Consider the following 21417-nt stretch of genomic DNA (forward strand, 5'->3'; position numbering starts at 1 on the left):
ATAGATAATTTCTAATCCACATATAACGTCGTGAGTGCAGAAGAAAACTAAGTTTACGAGGAAACGCAAATTGCGGGTAAAGCAGCGCTTCATGCGGATGTGCGGCTGCACCGCAGGTTTCAAAGTCAGGTGCCTCAGTATATGTACAGGCGTAAAAAAAATCATTTGAACAAGTGACGCCACCGGAGCAGCGAAAACGCACAGCGCGGCTGGCTGGCGTGTTGCCGCGGTTTCCCAACACGCCTGGCACTCTTGTTATCGATGTGTTCGAAACCACCGCTCCGAGCGCTGATATCTGCCGCTCTTGTGGCTCTCACTTGAGCTATTCTTTTTTTCTCACTATGTAACCTCAGTTTGTGCTGGCATTCCAGGCGCCATAATGGAGTCATGGAAGAGAGAAGTGTGATGCGTGCGATTGTACTCAATCTGACGAGAAAATTCAGTTTCCGTTTCGAATAAGCACTCTAAAAATGTGGTTACCTTCATTTGCATTAAACAAAACCATGAAGTAATTCCTTGCATCGTGTCCCGTCCACCGAAAATGGCGTTTATATGGTAGTTCTTAAATGAGGTATTTCTATGTTACAGTCTTCAGCAAGCTTCTGCTGGGGCCAAAATGAGAGAGGGAGGATATTTGTTCCTCAAAATTACAGATATGTTCAGTTATGTTAGTTCTTCCGGATTACTGTAGGGTTAAAGGCAGGGTTGCCAGATTGCATGGATTGTTCTATTACTTACTGTACAGCGTGCACCACTGCACGTGTATGCTTAATGCGGCAAAGCTGGCCTCTAAGCGGCTGGCAAAACATGTATCATCGGTAGGTAAAAGGAGGCCACTTTTCAGATAAAAATCCGGCTTAATAAAGCTGAAGACAAAAACAATAAAAGGGAGGGAGGGAGGGAGGGAGGGAGGGAGGGAGGGAGGGAGGGAGGGAGGGAGGGAGGGAGGGAGAGAGGGTGTGGCGGCTGCTTAGGAGTGAATAATCATTCACAAAGAAAAGATAGAGGTTTATGAAAAATTGCTGGTAGCAGCAGCGTTCAGCGCCATAGAACTACTGAATAAACCCTTTTTTGGCACATTGTACCGGTTTTTCTGTTTTACCTCTTCACATCAGTCATACGAAGCGCCCGCAGGTTTAAGCACGGCGTCCCAGCTAACGTGAACCGGGACAACAAAAAGGCTCTTAATCGTCCACATATTAAACGAATGGAATGGAAACAATATTTTTGCGAATGATTTCTGCACAGCAGATTCCTCTTTTTTATTATTATTTTATGAATCATTCAAAGAGGCTACCTATCAAAGGACTAAATTAATGACCAAATCGGACGCTGTAGAATGTCAGCTTATGAACCGGCGAAAAAATAACTAGAGACAAGTGACAGCCCACGGAAACTGGTAGAACTGCATCGTCACGCCTTCTGACGTTGCACTTATGTTGTCGAGACAATGGTGTGTCCATGCGCGTCCTTTCGTGCTCGCAGCCGTATCTTTTTTTTTTCTTTTCCAGAGAATTTTCACCTGGTCATAGGCAGCGCCAGACACGAGAGGTCGCTGGTTTTTATCGACCATGCTACACGCGCTGTTCAGCAGCGCTCGACGGGCAACGAAGCATGCGCTGTCCGTTTTGCGGCTATTTGGCCACGACGAACCAACTCATCCTGCATTATTGGCTCTAGTCAGCGCTGTTTCCTTGAGTTTAAAAACAGCGTCTTGCATACAAGTGAGAGCCAGTACCCCAAAAAGTAAGAAGTACGAAGGAGAAAAACAATTTTTTTAATAGTTACATACATTTTAGAAGCTATCGTGCGTGATGATGGTTCCGCCGGAGCAATGAAGTGTCTCGCCAGGATTGAAACTTATAATAAAAAAATATGACCGCATGCGAACGACAAATACAAAAGTGTTAAGAAAAAAACACGGTAGCTATGAGGATGGCATGAATGCCGGAAAACGGGGCCGATTCTGGCGAATTTGGGGAGTGAGCGAATGCACTGGGCAGAGGTGTAGTCAGCTGTATGTGTGTTGGATGTCTTTGAATAATTCTCTCGGTATTGAATGGAGCATTCTAGAGAAAGAGACAGTCCTGGCGGGAACTTTGTTCCTTTGCGAGCGACCTGTACTGTAATAATGGGGTAACAGAGGGCAACAGGAGGAGGGGAAACTAGGGAGCGAGAAGAATGGTGGGAACGAGAATTTTAGAGACAAGGGGCAGTGCCTGTGACAGAGCAGAATGGACGAGAGCGGGAGGGGAGAACTTGGTTTCTTAGCACTTTTTCCCACGCCGTAATGCCAGGTTAGTGTCTATTAAATGCTGACGCTGGAAAACGTAGAAAATTCTCTCTCATTGTTATCTGCCTAATCACTTTTCAGCGCCCATCATGCGACGCCGCACTACGCATACGACATGGTCGTTAAAAACCAGTGACCCCTCGCGCCTAGCGCTGCATATCAGCAGCTTGTTTACCGCAAGCGAATAAAAAAAGCGGCTGTATTTTCCAGTTTTGGCTCCCTGTCACGTGCCCCGACATACTTTGTCGCCGGTAGTAAATTTAAGACGAGGAAAGTCTGAGATCAAAATAAAGTGGGAATCGCTTAAGCGCCACTTCGTTTTCACGGCTGAAGGATCAAAGGCTATCAAAGCCTATCAAAGGCTATCATCGATATCAAAGGCTAGTATGAGAGCACTCTCATGCACGGGGCGTGCTAAAAACGCACTTATTAGGAGATGAGTTTAAACCTGGCAGGTTTTGTTCAGAGCCCATTCAGAGCTGTGGTTCAACCCGACTGAACTTAGTAAGACGAGCGAAAGCTCTGTTAAGCATTGTTAGGCATGGTTTAGCTTTGATTAAACTTTACTTCATAGCAGTGGTGTGGCTTGGACGGCAACGATATATCATCGAAGCCGTAGTTCCGGAAGTTTGCTCATCCATGGCTTTTTGGGAAGGTAAGCACACAACACACGTTTGTATATAGTGAACGGCGAGTCGCACGATTTCCGGTAGTTGCGAGAGCGCCGTCGGCTCTACAAACGCAGCTGTTGCGAGCCGCATTGAGTCACGTGTTTCAATCGTTCTGATGCGAGCGAGTGCAGTCGGCTCAACTCGCGCAGCTGTGGCGAGGCATAGTGAGTCACCTGGCATGACATCGGAGCCAACCTGCTACTCCTCCTGGTTTGAAGGTCAAATTTCATAGCCATATGACCTTCAGCTTTGTACGGGAGGAGTAGATCTTTAGCTCTAAAACTTTTCGGTAGCGCTTCAAACTGCAATAAATTTCCGTAATTAAGACGGCTCCGCATTGTCGAAGTCAGCTGCCAGCAAATCTCATCCCGTTTGACGTCAAGAACCTTTATACCGTTATAGGCACTCTCTGTCACGTCAGCTGGCACATTGTGTGTAGCTCCGTTAGCAGGTATGCTTTGACTCGTTGGTTGAACACATGGAAGATTCGCACGCATGAATTGGGTATGACAATTCCGACCGGATTTTGTTCTCAATGAATGACTATATTACGCACATAAAACGCACTGTTGTGCCAGCTGCCTGATTGCCAGCCATTGTACTCAGTGTAGCGACAGTCATTAGCAATTCACTCGACGTTTGGTGCTAAGATTCATCACTTTGCATGTCTCATCTTGTCATCCTTGACTTCCTTAGTGGACTACTCTGCGTGCGTAATATCAAGGGTCGAAAAACACACAGAGAAACCACCTGCACCTGTGCTTTTTGCTTTGTTATCTTATCAGTTTCAAGAAAGGCGACCTCTCCTGCCTAGTTTATCATCAGAGTGTCTATATGCTAATGCTTCTCACCTTCACTTGGCTGCACTAGTTCCAAATTACTATAACAGCACACACTTTGGCGGAGGCAAGGAGTGACACTGTATGCGTATCACTCCCTGTTATGGCAAGCACTGACTTTGTATCACCTATGAGTATAAAGGATCACTTACCAGCTTCTTTTAACAGCACATTACGGCAGCTGAAACACAATCTCGAACCTCCGGTGGCCGACATATTGCACCGCCGCATGCCTGCTGAAGAGAAGAACAAAAAATGTCGTAAATAAAGTGCTTCTGCATTTTGTATACATCAACATAAAATGATTACGTAAAGCTGGTAAATTGTCCTTACATAACTTATTTTTCAGAAAAGCGAGCTGGGGAACTTTACTGAGAAAAACAATGTGAATCAGTGGCTTGTTTGTGATCATAAAGGAGCCTGGGACGAATAACAACGGCACTGAGAGCTAGTACTTAGGCTTTATAAGTTGTCCGTCGTTTTCAGCATCAAAGTAACGTTTTTATAACAAAGCTTATTTTTTGCTGTTGTATTCACTGATGACGACGGAAAAGCCATTGTTGCCAAGGCACCCACAAAGTAAAGACCAGAGCATTCAAATACGTCTAAACTGATAATCCCTCAACATGAATTTTCACTTATTGTTTGCAGTTTACTTGTCGCTTGACTAGATACCACCTCATGTCATTTTTCATTGTCCTTTCTGGTTTTCCAGTGACGTTGAAACAACGAGATTTGTTGCGCACTTAAAATGTAAAAGAGAGCACAAGAGTAATTTTGCCTTTTATAAGCAAACTACTTTTATTTGCTGAGCTCAAAGGCTCAATCTCTATCTTTCACTAAATAGTAGCTATCCACAAATACTGAATTATGAAGGCATAATTAAGAACCTACTCAGTCTGGCTCTAGCTGCACAGTCTCAAGCCTGTTGCCATGAAAATAGCGATGTTATACGATGTCTCTGTTCAGCGTCCTAGGGTCCCAAGGCAATATGTCTTACAGCAAACGATTGCAGTCCAAAAAGAGGATGACAGACGAAGAAGTGACTAGCGTCGAGACTTGCCTTCGTCACTTCTTCGCCTGTCGTCTTTTTTTTTTTTTGCGCTGCAGTCGTTTTCTGTGAGAGTCGTATCGAATGCCAAGTTCGCAACATTAAAAAACATATTACTCATATCATATAACTTCCCAAGCAACACAATTAATCGACCCAACATTGGAAACGTATTGACAAATACCGCTCCAACAAAGGCCCAGAGTGAAAGCATCCATTTGCAGTATTGGGCCGATTACATGTTCTGCTTGGATCCTTATCTGGGATCATCCAAAGAACTCAACACAAAAAAAAACTGTTTAGGCAAGGCATTTTTAAGCGTATAATTAGTACAGGCGGAGCTCGTTACAGCAGACTCGAATGACTCAGAAAACCAAGTCCGTTGTATGCGGAGTACCCTTTGTGCAAAAGAAGAGGAAATGCACACAATTAAAATACCGTTTTGTGACGCAGTTGCATGAAACTTTATTTGTTTATTTGAAAAGGACTGTTTTAATCATTAAATTAATCAGAAGCAACCTTGCAAAGCATTTATTTCTGCTGCATGGTTGAAGACAATAAGCAGAACAGTAGTCTTGCTGCTCAATAACCCTTTGACTGTGTCGCTATGATGATTGGGTTTGTGCAAGATCTATTTAAAAAAAAACGGATCTTTTGACACAAATTTTATGTAAGTGTACTTATTAGATTGGAAAACTCAATAAGGAGAATCAGCTACTATCGTTTTCAGCAAACGTACAGTAACTTTCCGCTGCATTTTTCTTAGGTACCGACCTTTAGTACAGCCGCTCTCTTGGGGCTGTTGGAAGTATCCCATGACAGTCACGATGTGTCGAATGACGCCCTGCGACTTCAATTTAACCAGGCAGTAACTCTGCACTGCTAGCTTTATCCTCTGTGCTATCTTCATCTCGCACAGATACCGATGGGCCTTTGACGATGGTTACAACGTCCTGGTCTATGAGCCCTTCGCTGAGCCCTTCGCTCCTTCAAACAATTTCATAAAAGCCATCTGCTCCGAAAAACTTTGTCACGAGTGACCAAACATCATGAAAGCCTGCGTCCTTATCTTTCGCAGCATCAGGGGTATCTGTCGTCTTTAGAAATTAAGCATTAATGAAGCAGCTTCTAATGATGTCACTTTTAAGTTGTTCCCGCATGGCAGGCAACACGCCCAATGGAAAAGCAGCATAAGTCTGTTTCCTGTTCATGTGTCATATCAAGCAACAGGAGATCCGCGTGCCTGGTTTTGTAGTCGCCGTAACTGCTGCACAATACCTTGGTCAACTAGGCTGCAGAGCTGCCGTAGCATTCGGTGGAAACACACCGCTTCAATACCTTCGAACTTCGGCGTCCTCATGTGGCTAGAGCAATTGTGTATTGAAGAAGCCCATTTCTTCTTCCTGTTCTTTTTTTTTTTTTTACTATACTCGTATCCAAATTGATCAGCAAGGGCCAATAAACAGACTTGTTCTGCATGTGGCTTAAGGAGTGTAGTCGCTTATATAATCTCACTAGCAAAAGATTTCGTTTTTCGGAACCGCCTATGTATATTTCAGCAAAAGAGCAGAGTTAAGCATTCCTTGTAGCACTTACCACTCTGACACTTGTCGCACGAGAAAGTGTATGTTTTAGCACTTTTAGCTTTGAAAAACCGCTAGCTTTCGTTCCTGTTCAATATCTTTCTCTTTGTATTTCTCGATGAGATCAGGCATTTGTCTTTCACTCCGAGATGGCATCTTCTTCACACGTTCACATTTTCGCATATTTGCTTAAGTAGAACACCGTGTCGGGCCTTAAATCGATGTTGCCGAGGCCCAAAATCACCGCGAATTTTTTGGCGCGGGTTTGCAGAAGCAGTCCATTTACAAGGATGTTGCGCTCATGTTCGTTCTGCAGGCACAACAAAAAAGGGGGGAATCGACGTCTGGGTAGGCAGGCCTCCCTCTCGGCTAACGCGTAAGTGCCAGAGCCCACAGTGGGAGGGATAGGAAACCCTCCGTCTACCTACCATGGAAACCGGAGACACGCTTTGGTGAAGGAATTCACAACACCGGTGGTGTTGGCTATTGGGGCTCCATGCTCGACAGGGAATGCGGCATCATTGTAAAGTATTGGTTGTTGATGAGTTGTACCCCAGCACAAGAGTCTGTTATGAAAGATGATCTGCGCCAAAGATTACCATAAACTTAGTGCGCTGTAAGCGATAGTCTGTTGTTTACAGGTTCATTAGGAACGAAACAAGTTGGTTTTAAAATGTGTCGTGACAGAACAAAATTAGTCACGGTTCCGTTATACCCGCTGGCCGTTTTATCCGGGTTCGCTGTAATGACCGTCGACTGTATCACCTATGCCGGCCTTCTAAGCCGCTTTTGCCCTCTTCTGGTTCGCATTGCACTCATTAATTCACTTACATTAAAAACTCCAGTTTTTAGACACCTTATGAGCATCTGTTGCGACAGGCGACTGGAGGAAGCGTGGTTGTGAGTTCGTGCGGGTTTGTGTGTGCTTCTGCGTTTATTGGCTCATTAGTATTTTACCACTAACTAATATATGCCATGAGCGCAAGTTGACATTGATGACTGGTAAAATACCGACTTTATTAACTGAGATGAATACGCGAATAACATGCCGGTTGAATGTCCTTGGGGGCGAAAAGTGAAATTGTGAAGTTCAAACTTCAGCCTAGAATAAAAACATTATAACTTTGTTCAGAGCCAGAGTTTCATTTTCTGTTTCATTTAAGAGTTAAGCATAGGGCAAGCCTTAGTAACACGTCACCATATCGTGGTACTGAATGGTAGGCCATGACAGCACGTGAAAAGTGGAATCGGTCGCAGAAAATGGCTGAAAGAAACGCTCCCGAATTCCGCTTTAGTTTTGCTTGACCGTACAATGAAATCCAAGAATAAATAACCGTGAGAAAGATTCAAATCGCCCACAAAAAAAAGCACCCCGAAGCTAATTTCGGAAAGGCTAATGTTAGCCTTTGTGTATTCAAAGGCTAACAAAAACTAGGCAAAAACAAAAAACTGCCACTTTATTAACGCGTTCTCAAAACAGAGCAAAAGGTTTTTCTAAAATTAACGCAAGAAGCAGAAAATGAGCAGCAATAACCTGAGCAGTTCATTTGTTTTTGCAAAGTCAGCGTGAATGAAGCATTACATAAACCTGCCTAAGTATGGAAGTCCACAGCCACTTCCGACCGAAACGAAATTGAGCAGAAGGAATGAAACTGTTCTTTTCAGTGGCAAAAGACGCACCTAGCTTAAAAAGAACCACGATATATTCATTCCGGTTCCGCGTTTGATAAGAAAGAGCTTATATTAACAATTCTCCTCTGCACTGGGTAAGCTGTTTCTAAAATTTATGATTATAACTCACTTCACGGTCGAAACAGTTTCCTCACCAGAGGTATAGGTTCTCGAGGATCCCATTAACCGAGTCAGATCGCCACTCGCGCGCCCAACTGCAGAACAGTTGCTCGAAATCTCCATCGATTTCCGACGCTTACGCAACGGTACTCGAAAAGATCTCGGCTACGTTTGGAAAATTTCGCCGGCAGCGGAATATTCTATATGGACCGGCGCACCAGTCTCCAACACCGCACGTGCCGGCGAAAATCGCAAACGTCGTTACCGCTCGTCGCTCTGCTCTGGTCGCCTAGCGAAAGCAAGAACAAAACTTTGCGCGCCGGAATGGCGACACAGAAAGAAAAACTCACCCCTTTCCGAGCGAGGCTCTCATGCATATTTGAAAGGCGTACCCAGGTAGCACCTGCAAGCTGGGAACGCTTCAGGCGACTTATGAGTGTGCTTGGCGCGCGAGGACCAAAAGCGAGCGAAATATGCGAAAAGGTACGTCGGACATAAAAACAAAAAGAGCACAGAAGGCGGGGAAACAGAGCGGCTTCCACTCACAATGGCGGGGATTCCGAAAATAAGCTGGAGCGGTCGCTGCTCGCCAGAGCGATTCCTGGCTGCAATGACCGCGATAGCCGCTAGGCTTGTCGGCTCCTCACCAAAGGCCGCAAGGGGCAGGGAAAAAGAAGGAAGATTTGTGGCCAGAAAAAGGAGAAGGAAATGGTCTCGAAGAAAAGTAGTTTCTTTCAACGCGCCTGTATGGTTTAGAGCCCTCCTCCCTTCTTTCCATTTTCCCAACAGTCTTTCTCCTTACCTCTCAACCTCCTCTCTCATCTTGCCCATTCTCATTCTCTTCCTCCCTCCTCCTCCCCCCCCCACCCCCCCCCCCCCCAAAAAAAAAAAAAATGGCTGCCCAGAATATCTGTCTCTCTGCGTCACTTTTCAGATCTCTCTTTTCTCACTCCTAACAGTGCGATAACAAAAACTCTAAGCTCTGAGGTGCACCCTTCACGCCCGACTGAACGCTGAGCGCTTCTGAAGTGGCCACGCAGCTTTTCTTGAGAAAAATGTGAGCTCGCTAAAATGCGAGCTGGGATCCAGAGAATTGTATCCCCATGCCGATGGCAATGTCCGTCCTGCGGTTCTCAGTTTAAACAGGTGATTTCAATGCCAGGCGGGTGACGCGACCAAGTGTTGGTCGCTGAGAAACTTTGCATGCTAACCGCATGGCCCATGCCAAAGTCGACAGACCATACCGACTGGCTTACGTTGCACTCCTGTGCATAGCGAACATTACTGCAAACATGTATACAAGTGAGAAAAAAAAAGAAAAAATGTTAGTCTCGAAATTTAAAGACTGCACTGACGCTCTAAATTCTCCCATTTGTTCTCTTCTTTCTTGCATGTTGGAAACCAGCGCATTCGTCTCACGTCGGCGGTGCTCAAGAAACCGGCACACGGGTGTAGCTATTGTGCGCGCTAGCTCAAATTTTTTTTTCCGTCCCCGATGGCTTCAAGAAACTTTCCGAACTATAGCGCACTTTTTTTTTTCCATTTCAGTTCCCAAGTTAGTCTGCGTTCGCTTAGTCGATAGACAGCTCCTGAGTCGCACATTACAGAGGAGGTCAGGCACTATGCATGCGGGGGAAGCGTAAACAGCTCTTCCGGTTTCCAATGCTGATAACCAGGCAAGGAAAGCCATCCTTCAAGAAGCGATAGCCCGACCACCGCTCGTAACTGTAAAGAATGTCCTGCGCAGGAGAGCTGTAACCTCCGCTTGCGTAGACCGAGACAAGGAGGAGAGAAGGAGGGGAGAGTAGGGAGGGAGGTGGGGACTCCGAAGACTGCTCGCTCGGTCTCGCGACGCAGGGATGCGGGACGCCTGTTGTCAGCGCGATAGCAGGACCGATCGTCACGCCGGAGTAGGGAAAAGGCTCCTTAGCATAATGACCAGAGCGGGGGGCTTCCACTGTTGCCACTTCATGCATCGCCGCCCCCTCTGGTGGCAGGTTATAAGTTCCTGCCGAAGTGTTTCGACGTTTTGCGATTCTGTCTCTGTAGTCCTTTATTTCCTGGAGAGAAGGGCAGGGGAGACACATGGAGGATGAAAATGCCTTGGGGGGTAATTTGCAAGTAGCGGAGCCAAATACACATTCCTTAACTCTCTGCAGAACCTGCTGGTGAACTGCTATTTAAGAACTAACCATGAGTAGTGAAATTGGTTTACGCGTCACCATCGAAATTCACCTTCAGAATTCGCTTTCAATTTCCGGTCGCTGCGGTGGCTAATTGTTCATGGCGCATGTATTGGCAGCTCTTGAGTGACAGATGGACTGTTTTTTGCGCATGCGAAAGGGCCTAGATGCGCTAAACTGTTTTAAAACCCTGCCCGATATATTTAATGGTAGCGAAGCGACTCCGAGTTTTGAGTTTTAGGACACGACAAATTAAAAGGATTCTAGTGCCAAGACGTACAACTCACTAGAAAGATGACAACACGGGCGCTTACTCACAACTGTTTTATGAGGTGAAACCGATCGACATATATACGCCCTTCCAAAAGCTTTGCGCATCCGCACACGTACAAGGCAACAGCGAAATTAAGCCAAGAGGGCTTATCATAGCAGGCCTGAGAGGAATTTCTTCTCAGTCTCATAGAGATAAACAGATGTGTCAGTGATAAAGTTTGAACCCGCATTTTTTTTTATGTTAGAGGCTTCCAAATTTTTGCGAGCTGTTTGTTGTCTCTCTCTGCCCAGAGTCTTCGCATCGCGTAACCGTGCACAGTTGGTGTAAGCCCTGCAGTGTCCAGCATTTGTCATCCTTATTATTTTTTATATTTGTCTCTTGTTCCCTAAGTCGGTGATTCACGCGTCTTGGCGTCAGAATCTTTTTAATATGTCTTACAACCAACTAGCCCAACGGCTGATTCTTAGGACACGACTCTCGCTTCAGGCACAGGTTGTTGTCGAAATGATTTTCTTCGTAAAATAATAGCACATATCTTTTCAAGATATCCGCAAGTCGTGGCGCCTTTACAAGAAAGGCAACTACACCTGTTCCAGAGCGCTTCCGTTACAGCTCTTACCATTCAGCTTCATCTGTTTGGCAACAACTTTAATAAAAAAGGAACACGAAATAGCTGCACCTTCTAACCAACCATTACTGTTTTGATCCTCAAGTACAGTTAGTCGATGTCAAGTTCAAAGGGTCCGTCAATTTTACACGCAGGCCTTAATGTACCACAAATTATAATTTGTCGATGGAAATCTATAGGGTCAGTTCATTCTGCACAAAGGCGTTAGTATATCACGCATTAAGTATTGGTATACGCAGCACTTGTAGCTTACCATCGATCCAGCAGGTTAATCAAAATTCTCCCATACACTGAAAGAAATGCTTCTCTTATGCGATCAATATGGCATAAATGTATATCTGAGCGATAAAATATGATATTTTCGCATATCTGATACGGATCGTTTTTTTAAATCCGGTAGTATTCCACGAGGGGTTCTGATTCCAGCTAGTACAGTGTTGCCAGAGCATGTAAATAGGTTTCCTTTTTTTTCTGTGCTTTCATCGTGACACGGGTCGCCAAATGAGAAACACAAGCACAAAGCGGAGGCTTTCTGTGAGGACAGAAACAAGCACTCGAGTTGGGGCCTTACACGAGATTGCTTCTTGTCAATATCGTCGTACCTGGCGTCGTGGGACTGTCCCCAGCTTTTATATGTTCGAAACAGTCGACCGCAATGTCGGCAAGCACATAAAAACAGAACGTACCGGTCATTACTTCCAGCCAAACTTAACTCGGAACTCTCTTCTTCCGGTTCTCGTCGGCGCGTTTTCATAAAAAGAAATAAACCTGCGCCGAAAAGCGCGTATTGTTGTCGTTAAAGATCGCGTAAATGACGTTTGGAGGCCGAAGCTTCATTCCTTATCGCCCGCACTGCTGGAACAACGCTCCGTTTACGACGGAGCAACGCAATCAAGCTGGGGTGATCCTTCCCTACGACCATTTCCCCAGACATGAAACTTGTGTGATGTCCTCGTCTGAGACTGCGCGTCCCGGAATTTGATCTAATGCGTCCTTTACGCGTCCCTCACGCAGCACGTCGTAAAAACGGCCCGAAGCCTGAGGCTTATGCCGGGCAAAAAAAAAAAAAAAAAGAAGGAAGTAATTCTTCTTGCTCTACGTTGTGGGCTGCATTTCAAGATCACTTCCGGTGGTCACATAAGGGCTTCTTACTTTTTATTACTACTATTTTTTGGCTCGCGTCTTATGCCACGGTGTTATGCCCCAAGATGCTCTTACTTACCAAAGGGACGTACGGCTGGGCGTGGATGAAGCTGACTTTTGGTCAAAAATCCACGCTAAGTTTTCTGCCTCTCTCGTAGAACTGTAATTTTTGGTTACGTCCCCTTTGGACGCATGATGGCGCCTTTCGGCGTATTCGATTCCTGAGTGAAAAAAAAAAAAAAACTGGTACTAACGTTTTTATCTGCGAATTGGTAACTACAGTGCAAGTTTTTCTAGCCTATTAAATATATTAGAGCGCAATCGCTTTGCAAACGCAATATTTCGGACATTATTCGTAAGAAATCTAGTTTCTTTTTATATCTGGTGATGGATAGATCGCTATCAGAATACTCGAGAAGTGGGATAGAATAAAGCTGGCCTAAAAACGAGACAAAATTTGAGAATTTCCAAGGTCACACAGACAACCTAACATACGAAACTTGAGATTGATGGTTGAAATTAACAACCTATGCCGATAAAAAGACAATAACGCGGAAAGAGATGAACACACACAGCGCTTTGTCTTTTCATGCCCCACAGCTTGTAAACACAGAGAAGCTTTGTGACCATGACTCAAGATTTTTCCCTCTCTTTCTTTCAAATATCGTCTGAAAGCAAAGGGTTCCATACAAATGAGTTATGCAATAGTAAATCTGTTTAACTTCCACAAAGAGCCCGTATGCCAACTTCCAACAATTTTCAATATTCGTTCATGCTTTCCTTGAACGGTGTAGGTAAATGAACTGACCCCTAATAGTCTTACATTTTCTTGCCTGCTTGGGATTATAAGTCCTGAGGCGGCACGTGAGTAATCAAGCGTAATGTTGTAGGGCAGCTCTGTATTTATTTCGACCGCGTAATGTTCTTTAACGTTCACTGACATCGTGCAACAAAGGGGAATTTTTCAAAATCAAATCCACATGAAATTGCATCGTCACCCCCGGGATTCAAACATGCCGCCATATGGCTTCGGTCACCAGTTGAAAGCCAAAGTAACTGAACTACAATAGTATGTCGGCGTTTTCTGTACTAGCATCCCGAAACCCATATTCAAACCTACTATTCACGCTCTCAGCTTCCCATAAGGCGCATTTATCCTGTCGCTATTAAAAATTACGCAAGTTTTGTTGCCACCAAAAGAGGTGCAACAAAAGAGGTTCTTTGAGAACGTAGGAGCGGTGGAGTTATGCGGTGTGCCAACGAAATTTACCATGCAAGCGCCTTCCAGAAAAGTCGACAGAAATATGAAAGCCCGGTACTAGTTTACTTGACCGTTTTAAAAGCCTATGTCGGTTTGCTTTGTAGATTTAGGTGTATTAGGAAGCCGACAGAGTTACTGTGTTCTGAGAAAGACAGAGAAGCACAGCAGGCAGAAATTTTATTTTCTATTGCTTGCAGTAAAGCTTACGCGCTTTAAACATTATGCGGGCAATCTTTTTCAATATAAATCAAGCAAGGAAGAAAACGCCAAGGTAAAACAATTTTCGACCGCTGAGTGCTGGAGCTGAGTATATGAAGCTGCTTCTTTCTGGAACGTGTTTTTAGACTCTAGCTTGGCATTAAGCAGAAAGACGGCCAAGCGAGAGCTTCGTAGACGTTTTTTTTTTTTTATATAAAGGAAGTAATAGACCACCGCGGTGGCCGATGCTTCTCATATCAAACTCTTCCCCTCACGCTTCCTCGCCTCCCAGATTGCAAGAGAGCAAGTGAGAGAAAAGATATAGCTATAGTTAACAACCTCCCTTGGTTCGCGCACTATATGGAAGAGTTTCCCAGTAGGCCATTCCACGGGACGCCGGGGACTTTATGCCTCTCATTTGACTTGCGCAAGCCGAGATTTTCCTAGCAGCCAGCGGCCGTTGCTGCCGTGGGAGCCTCCGGCGTAGACGGCATTAATAGCGCATTACGCAAGAAGTGACATGGCTGCATGGCGTATTTTGTGCTGAGATGCGTGATAGTCCAGGAAGTATGCGCTGAAAGGAATTTTGCGAACCATGACATTGACGCTGCCGCTGCAGGAGCACAAAGCCACTACGGCGGCAGTATTGATTGGTGTAACGGGGATTGGGAAAAGACACATGTTTAATGATCCCCAGTTCTGATCTCGGTCTTTTTGCCGGAAAAGTAGTGCGCCAAATGCGTAGGTGGAACGAGAAGAAGGACATAATATAAGGGTGCGAGATTGTCAAGACACCTTGCGCTTCGCTATTGAATGAATAACTCGACCACAAAGACTGCTTTTGGTTTAGCGTTTTATTGGGCTGCTTCGTCTCACCCGAACATGAAGGCAGCGGCGACCATCCAGCGTTTTCCAGAGAAAATTCTGAATGGCTGGCGGGCATTAACCAAAGCGTAGAAATCCCATTGGCTGAAGGAACGTGACGCCACGAGACCGGAAGTGACGTTAATAGATCATGTTCGTTTGTGTGAAACCTGCATCTGCCAACCGTTGCAGGGGATGTATGGGAATAGCTTAGGAAGAGCACTGCTAGGCAACAGCAACCTGAGTCTCATAAGCCCGACTAGTCAGTTCCGGCCAAGGCATCGACACCTTCGAATGTTAACGCATTGGCAAAACAGAATTGAAATAGTTTTCCCCGTATGTATTTCGGTTTTCAGTAGGTTGCGCAATGCCAGAAGGAATACTTCCACAAAACTACTTTGGTGCAGAACTGAAGAAGAGATGGACAACATTCTTATCCTCTTCTGTCGGGGGGGGGGGGTTCCTATATAAAAATGCCCACCACTCGGTGGGCATTTTTATATAGGAACCTGCCCACCATGCCAGGCGGCAGCTCAGTTAATTGCGAGAGGCTGCTCGGTAAGAGCAACCTGAGTCGCAACCCAACCAAAGCAACCCAAGTCCCACCGATGGTAGCACCTGCTATAAAGGGCAGTGGCGCATGGCTTGACAGCTGCACCACTGCGCCAGTAGAGGTACGAACGCTCCTAGGGATCTGTGAATCTAAAGGATATAATGTTTAAAATGAACATGAACTCATAATCGTTATCCGAACAACTGCCATCCTTAGACACTGAATCTGAACTCCGGAACCGAGGAGAGAGAGAGAGAGAGAAATGGACGGAAAGGCAGGGAGGTTAACCACGCGATGCCTAGTTGGCTACGCTACACTTGGGAGGGGAACAAAGGGAAAAAAAGGAAAAAAAGCGGCAATGAAATAAGTTTTCTAAGTGTCCAGCGACCACTATGTCACGGGGATAGAGAGAGCGCACTGAAAACTTAGAGACCGAGTCCCTTAGAATCTCAGAAGCGCTTTCACCGCTTTCCTTTGTGAGGAAGGTTGTGTCCAGGGCCGCAGAACGTTGGATTCTATTAGATGACTCTGTACCGCTTGAACTCGCGTCGCGGAACCGAGGAAAAAAACGAATTGCCAGCGCACCTAATTCGTATATGGCCTAACCACACAAATCGACCATCCCTTTTTCTTTCTTTTTTTTTTTTGTAGTGATTCAAAGAATTGCAGGTTTTTCCTTCAAACATCAGGTGTGTCAACCCAATCCACGAAAAAGAAATATACAGCCTGTTAAACACCACGGGACAACATTCACAGGGAAAGCTCCGAAACACATTACGTAAAATTCATCATAGAGCACCTGTGCTCGACAAGCTTTATACTATCCTGTATACTGCCGACTCCTGAGCGCCGCTCGTGCAAGTTTTCTGATTTAAATGTAATGCGCAGCCAGAAAAAAAAATATTGCTTGAATATTGGTTTTGTTCGAAACGCGTAGCCATATAAAACTCCCCAAATTCTCCAATATTTACTTTGTTCTACTTTGTGACTTCTGTAGCAGAAGCTTGCCTGAAAAAAGTGAAGGCACGCACAGCGAACTCCAAGAAGAAAGAGAGGAACATGAACCTGCGACCGGAAGTTTCCCCCTACCTACACAAGGTGTCGCATAACATGAAAAAGGTTGCGAACAGGTATGGGGTGCCGCTCGTTTTTTCGGCTCCGGTGAAGCTGTCAAAGTTGTGCCCTCGTATTTCCGGAAGCGAAACAAGGAGAAGCGGGTGTGGTAAAAAGCACATTACGCCCTATGTGCAATGCGCTTCTGAGGTGGTGTACGAGCTGCCACTTTCATGTGGAAAAGTGTACATCGGTCAAACGGGGCGATGTATTAACGACCGGCTAGGGGAGCACCAAAGGAATTTAAAGAACAAAGAGAATGTGCACTTGGTTAGGCACTGCCAGTCATGCGTGACATGTTCGCCACGTTTCGATAGTGTTCGAATTCTAGGCAGAAGCAAGTATAAAACGGCGCGTGAACTCCTGGAGGCCTTTCGCATAAAGGAAAAAGCAGATTGCTGCATTAGTGATGCATCCGTTTTTTTGTACGCTTCGGAATACAACCTTTTTGCGGCATTATGATAAGATGTTATTTCTTGGCACGTGTTTGTTATGGTTTTCTTTCTGTAGTGCGCAGATGCGTGAGCCATTTTAAGCTCGAAATCTTTTCGCAGTAAATCAGTTGTGAGTGCAGCGTTCGTCCGTGTTTTTTGCGTGTTCCTTCTACTTGTGTTCGTGCTTCTTCGCTGCAATATGAATCAAAAATGTTACCAACTTGCCCAAAAACGTGTTTTACTCAAGTATAATTCTACTGAAAACTTCAGGTGACCACCAACTAGCAAACTTGCATGCACCCCCCCTCCCTGCTCCCTCCAAAAAAAAATGTAATCAGCCCTCTCCTTCCGACTTCTGAACAAACCCGGTGCTGTGTCGTAACTTACTGGTTATGATATGTTTCTTCACTTCTTTTTTTATATATATATAAACCACTGATGATAACTTCTGGCCCTTATAAACCCTTTAAAGACAGTCCTATTCACAAAAAAAAAACTCATGCATCACCTCCCCTTTCTCTATCGACCAAGAGGCAAATTTTTCTCGATTTTCTACTAGACAAGAAGCAAGGATGTGGCCGTATTTTTGGCGGTACTTTTCTAATGCAGTGTGCACTGTATCACAACACACTGCTGACAAATCAACTTAAAATGCAATGTCCTTCATTTCTCAGTTTAAAACCACTATTATAGCACCTCCACTTTATGCATGCCGTGCTGCGTAACGATTAGACAGCCAGCACACAGTGCGTGAGTCACAACACCTGCAAGCACGAACTGTCCCAATTTCGCTTGACATTATTGTATAAGATTATTTTTGCTCTCTTTAATCAGATAAGCTTCTTTTTTCTTGTGCTTGCGCGGTGTTAACATTTCACAGGCAAGCTTGACTGGTCGAGTTATTTACTCTCATATTCCCGTTTTTCGACTAGCTTCTTTAGGAGTTATCGCTGCGCGTACGTGTAGATATGCGATGCACCGGTCTGCTAGGGACGACATGTGCTTGTTACCCAGAAAGATACGTGTCATGCTGGTATAAAGTGCGGTTGAAAGCCTGGGAGATCCTTTTGGTCACTGGCAAGCATTGGCATCAGTAGGGCTGAAATCGAGTCTCTCTTATTCGTGTGTGCGAGCGCAATTTCGCCCAGTTAGCAGCAATTGGAATGAATACTACTCGTCTGCTTCACTTTCTGCCTCCGCCACAACCACAAGGCATCCGGTGGAGGTAGCAAACTTGGTTCGCGCTTTACAGTTTGTTTTATCTGACAGATCTGTCAAATTAGGCGTAAGTTTAAAAAGAAGTATGACGATCTACGACAAAGAGTTTCAGCTAGGAGCTTTTTCCACTGTTACAGAAAAGCCCTGAGCTAGCTTGTACAACGACCACCTGGTGGCAATGCATCGTAATCCGAGAGATAGTTCAGCCGTAGGCCCCTCTACTTGAGGAAGAGTACGTGCATACAAGCACCCACTGCACGCGTCCTCAACAGGTGGCTGGTATCAGAAATGTCTGGTGAGGTGCTCCAGGCACCTTTTCATCATGCCGCCAATCACTGGCAGACATTCTGTTTTCCTTGGCGATTTTTAAAGTAAAATATAAAGCACTTAGGCAACAAATCTTCTCAAATTGTGAAAATTTTACACAAAAGGACGCTATCGCTCGCCTTTCAAGAAAGTTTCGGAGCAAGTGTTCTCTTTGATCAAAAATACGATTTCACTCTTGGCATCTAGTACTCATCGTATTTACATTAAAAGGCAAGGACTAAGCCACAGCAAGGAGAATCAGATAGCACCGGGAGTGCCGTGTTTGTGCGAACAAATCAATCCAGTAATAACAAGCGGGCACTCATTAAGCACTTCCATTATTACACAGCTTGGAAGTCACGTACTCTGCGCAGTTCCATTTGTCATGTCACTGATTGGAACAGCCTTTATTCAATGAATAAGAGAAAAAAATATAGTCGACACGCACTGACGAGTGACTGAAAAAAAGAAAAAAAAAGAATGAAAATGGACCAGTCTCTGGTTACGTTAGGGAGGCCCAAATAGCGGATCTACTGTAAAAAGCAAAATAATACAAAACTTCGTCTGCTTAACTTAGTCAGCAATAAGCCACCGCGAAGTGAAATCTACAAACGTTAAAACCAAACTCGACGAACTGTCTTTGTGCGGTTCTACCTAGTGGGAGTTTTTTTGTATTAATAAAAAACGAAAACATGTGACCACTTTTAAATGAAGAAAACAGAAATAATTGAAGGAAAAGTTGTTTTAAATCGTAGCTTTAGGCTGTAGTGTAAGGGGAGCTATCCTTGTGAAAATTGTAGGTCACTAAACAAAGAATGCAAAGAGAACGCTACACGCTTCACTGCCTTTATGTGGCGGTCTGCAATTCTGCGAGCCGTAAAATATGACTGAGGACTTGGTCGCTTCTAAGGCGAATCCTAAAACAATATACGAGATTTATGCGCGTTTTACAACGGTACAGAGTTTCGCTAGCTACAAAATATGCCCGGGGGCTTAGGCGACTCTGTAAGGTGAGTTTTAAGTTAGTTTAGGCGACTTGAGCAAGTTTTACAATTGTTCAGCGTAACTAATTTCCACATTCGACACCTGTTAACAACTAGCTCAACGACTCCAGATTTCTGAAATATTAGTTTGTCCTTTGAACGGGTGCCCTGTACGATGGACGCGGGCACTGGGTAAGACATTTTAATGAAGATTGACCACTATATACTCCAGAACAAAACAGTACAGTGCCGAACAAAGCTTATAATTTTGTGTTTTTGATATCTTTGAATCGACAACGATCGGACAAGTAAATTTTTACCAAATTCAAGTTTCTGGACTAATTATTTCACACAGGTAAGTCAAAAATTACTGAAAAGTTGCTGAAACAGCGCTCACTGTACCCACATAGAAAGGAGGCACCAAAAATATCGTGTCCAATCACACAGCGACTTGCTTGAATAGCGAATTCTGCATAGCTCTCGAACGTTAGTGAACAAAACATTTGGCAGCATTCAGTCAACACAAAAGTATCCCGCACAAAACCCAGCGCAGTGGGTTTTCAAAAGGTGCTATTCTGTCTGAATAGACGAGGGTGGGGAAATGAGAGGCTTTTTGTGAGATACATATGAGGGAAGTTAACAGTCACCAAAACCAAGGAAAGATTAGCAAAATTGTTTATTATTATTTTTAATTGGGATGCTGATCAATGGAAAAAAAGTATTGCGATAATGTTTTGCCTGATAGATATAAGTGACCGAAAAAAAAATAGAAGCAACCATATGTCTCCAGTTTGATATAAATCCACGATACGCTTCTGTCGCGTGCGGTGCTCTACGAACCGAGCTATGGCAGTGGGTGTCCACGCTTCTGCTTACGGCGGCATTTCTGCTGCGTGTAACTTAACCTTGGAATGAATGGAAGACAGAAGCGTCCGCTTTGAAACAGGGTGGAGGCCATGGCCATCATGCTCGGTTCTTTTTTATCTTGATATTTCTTTAACGGTGTTATAAATCGGTTGTATAATTCTCGGGTTTCTTTAAATGCATTTTTAATCCTACACTTCAAACCTGATGTCACATCTCTGCATTTGAGCCAGTAACCTTCCAATCGCTTTTTGCTAACCTCCACCGCAGAGTCATTCACATGAACATTGTTATCTCTAAATCACAGGCCCTCAGGGCGAATGACTGCGCCAGCATCGACATCCGGATGGATGCCGTCACATTCGAGTATGAGAGTGTTCAAAAGCGCTACCCTCGTCCAAAGCGGTGGACAGAATGTCAGGTATTACCGATAGTACACCGTGGAACGTGATCGAACGGTGAGGGTGGCAGCTCTGCGAGAACCCTCTTATGCTACCATGAAATCGCGACTGACATAACCATTCATTTCTCTACCTTTTTTTGTTCAACAAGCAGTCAAAAGAGCAACACAACCCCCCCCCCCCCCCCCCCACCTTCCTGGAGCCTGTGGCCCTAACCTTCCTGATTTTTTCGCTATGGCCGACAGGTAGACCTACGAGCTCTCGATTACAACATAAAACATCAGCACACAACGCCGACCACGCCTGCGGCACCAGAATAAAACTTCTTATGCAGCCATCGCTGCGGGGAAAAAATACACAGAAAAATCTGGAAAATCAGAGCAGCCAGAGAGGCAACAAATGGAAGGGGACTGTAAAGTGGGAAAAAGAGAGATTGAACTATGTTGGCTCGAGGGTGCCTCCCCGCTTGCTCCCGCGTTCGTGTTCTTGCTACGTTTAGAAGCCTGCCAAGTCTCAGCATACATGGCACATTGTGACATGGTACTTCTTCCTGCGAACTTGCGTGCGCACATTTTGCGTGTGAAGAGCGATACGCAGAACCTCTGATAACCCAAGAAAGACGAGTGTCACTTAGCCCATTCATGATAACTAAGATTCATGAGTTGATGGCGTGAGCCGCATTAGGAAACTCCCGACTGTGCTCCACCTAACTACTCACATATGCCTCGTAACCGGTTTAGTTTGGCCATTTATGCTGTGATTTTTT

At 44.8% G+C, this 21417-nt stretch overlaps 1 long non-coding RNA gene across 1 annotated transcript in view; it reads right to left on the reverse strand.

Annotated features, from left to right (window-relative positions):
- The window catches only part of LOC149343251 (uncharacterized), a 159642-nt gene that overhangs the window by 89517 nt on the left and 48708 nt on the right, over positions 1 to 21417 (reverse strand). The window contains exon 2 of the long non-coding RNA XR_016282700.1: positions 3956 to 4039. This is a non-coding gene — a long non-coding RNA (uncharacterized LOC149343251). The remainder of the gene's footprint in view (positions 1 to 3955; positions 4040 to 21417) is intronic.

The sequence above is a fragment of the Amblyomma mixtum genome, chromosome 5 (genome assembly GCF_055824585.1).
Source record: "Amblyomma mixtum isolate Tamu chromosome 5, ASM5582458v1, whole genome shotgun sequence".
Classification (NCBI taxonomy): domain Eukaryota; kingdom Metazoa; phylum Arthropoda; class Arachnida; order Ixodida; family Ixodidae; genus Amblyomma; species Amblyomma mixtum.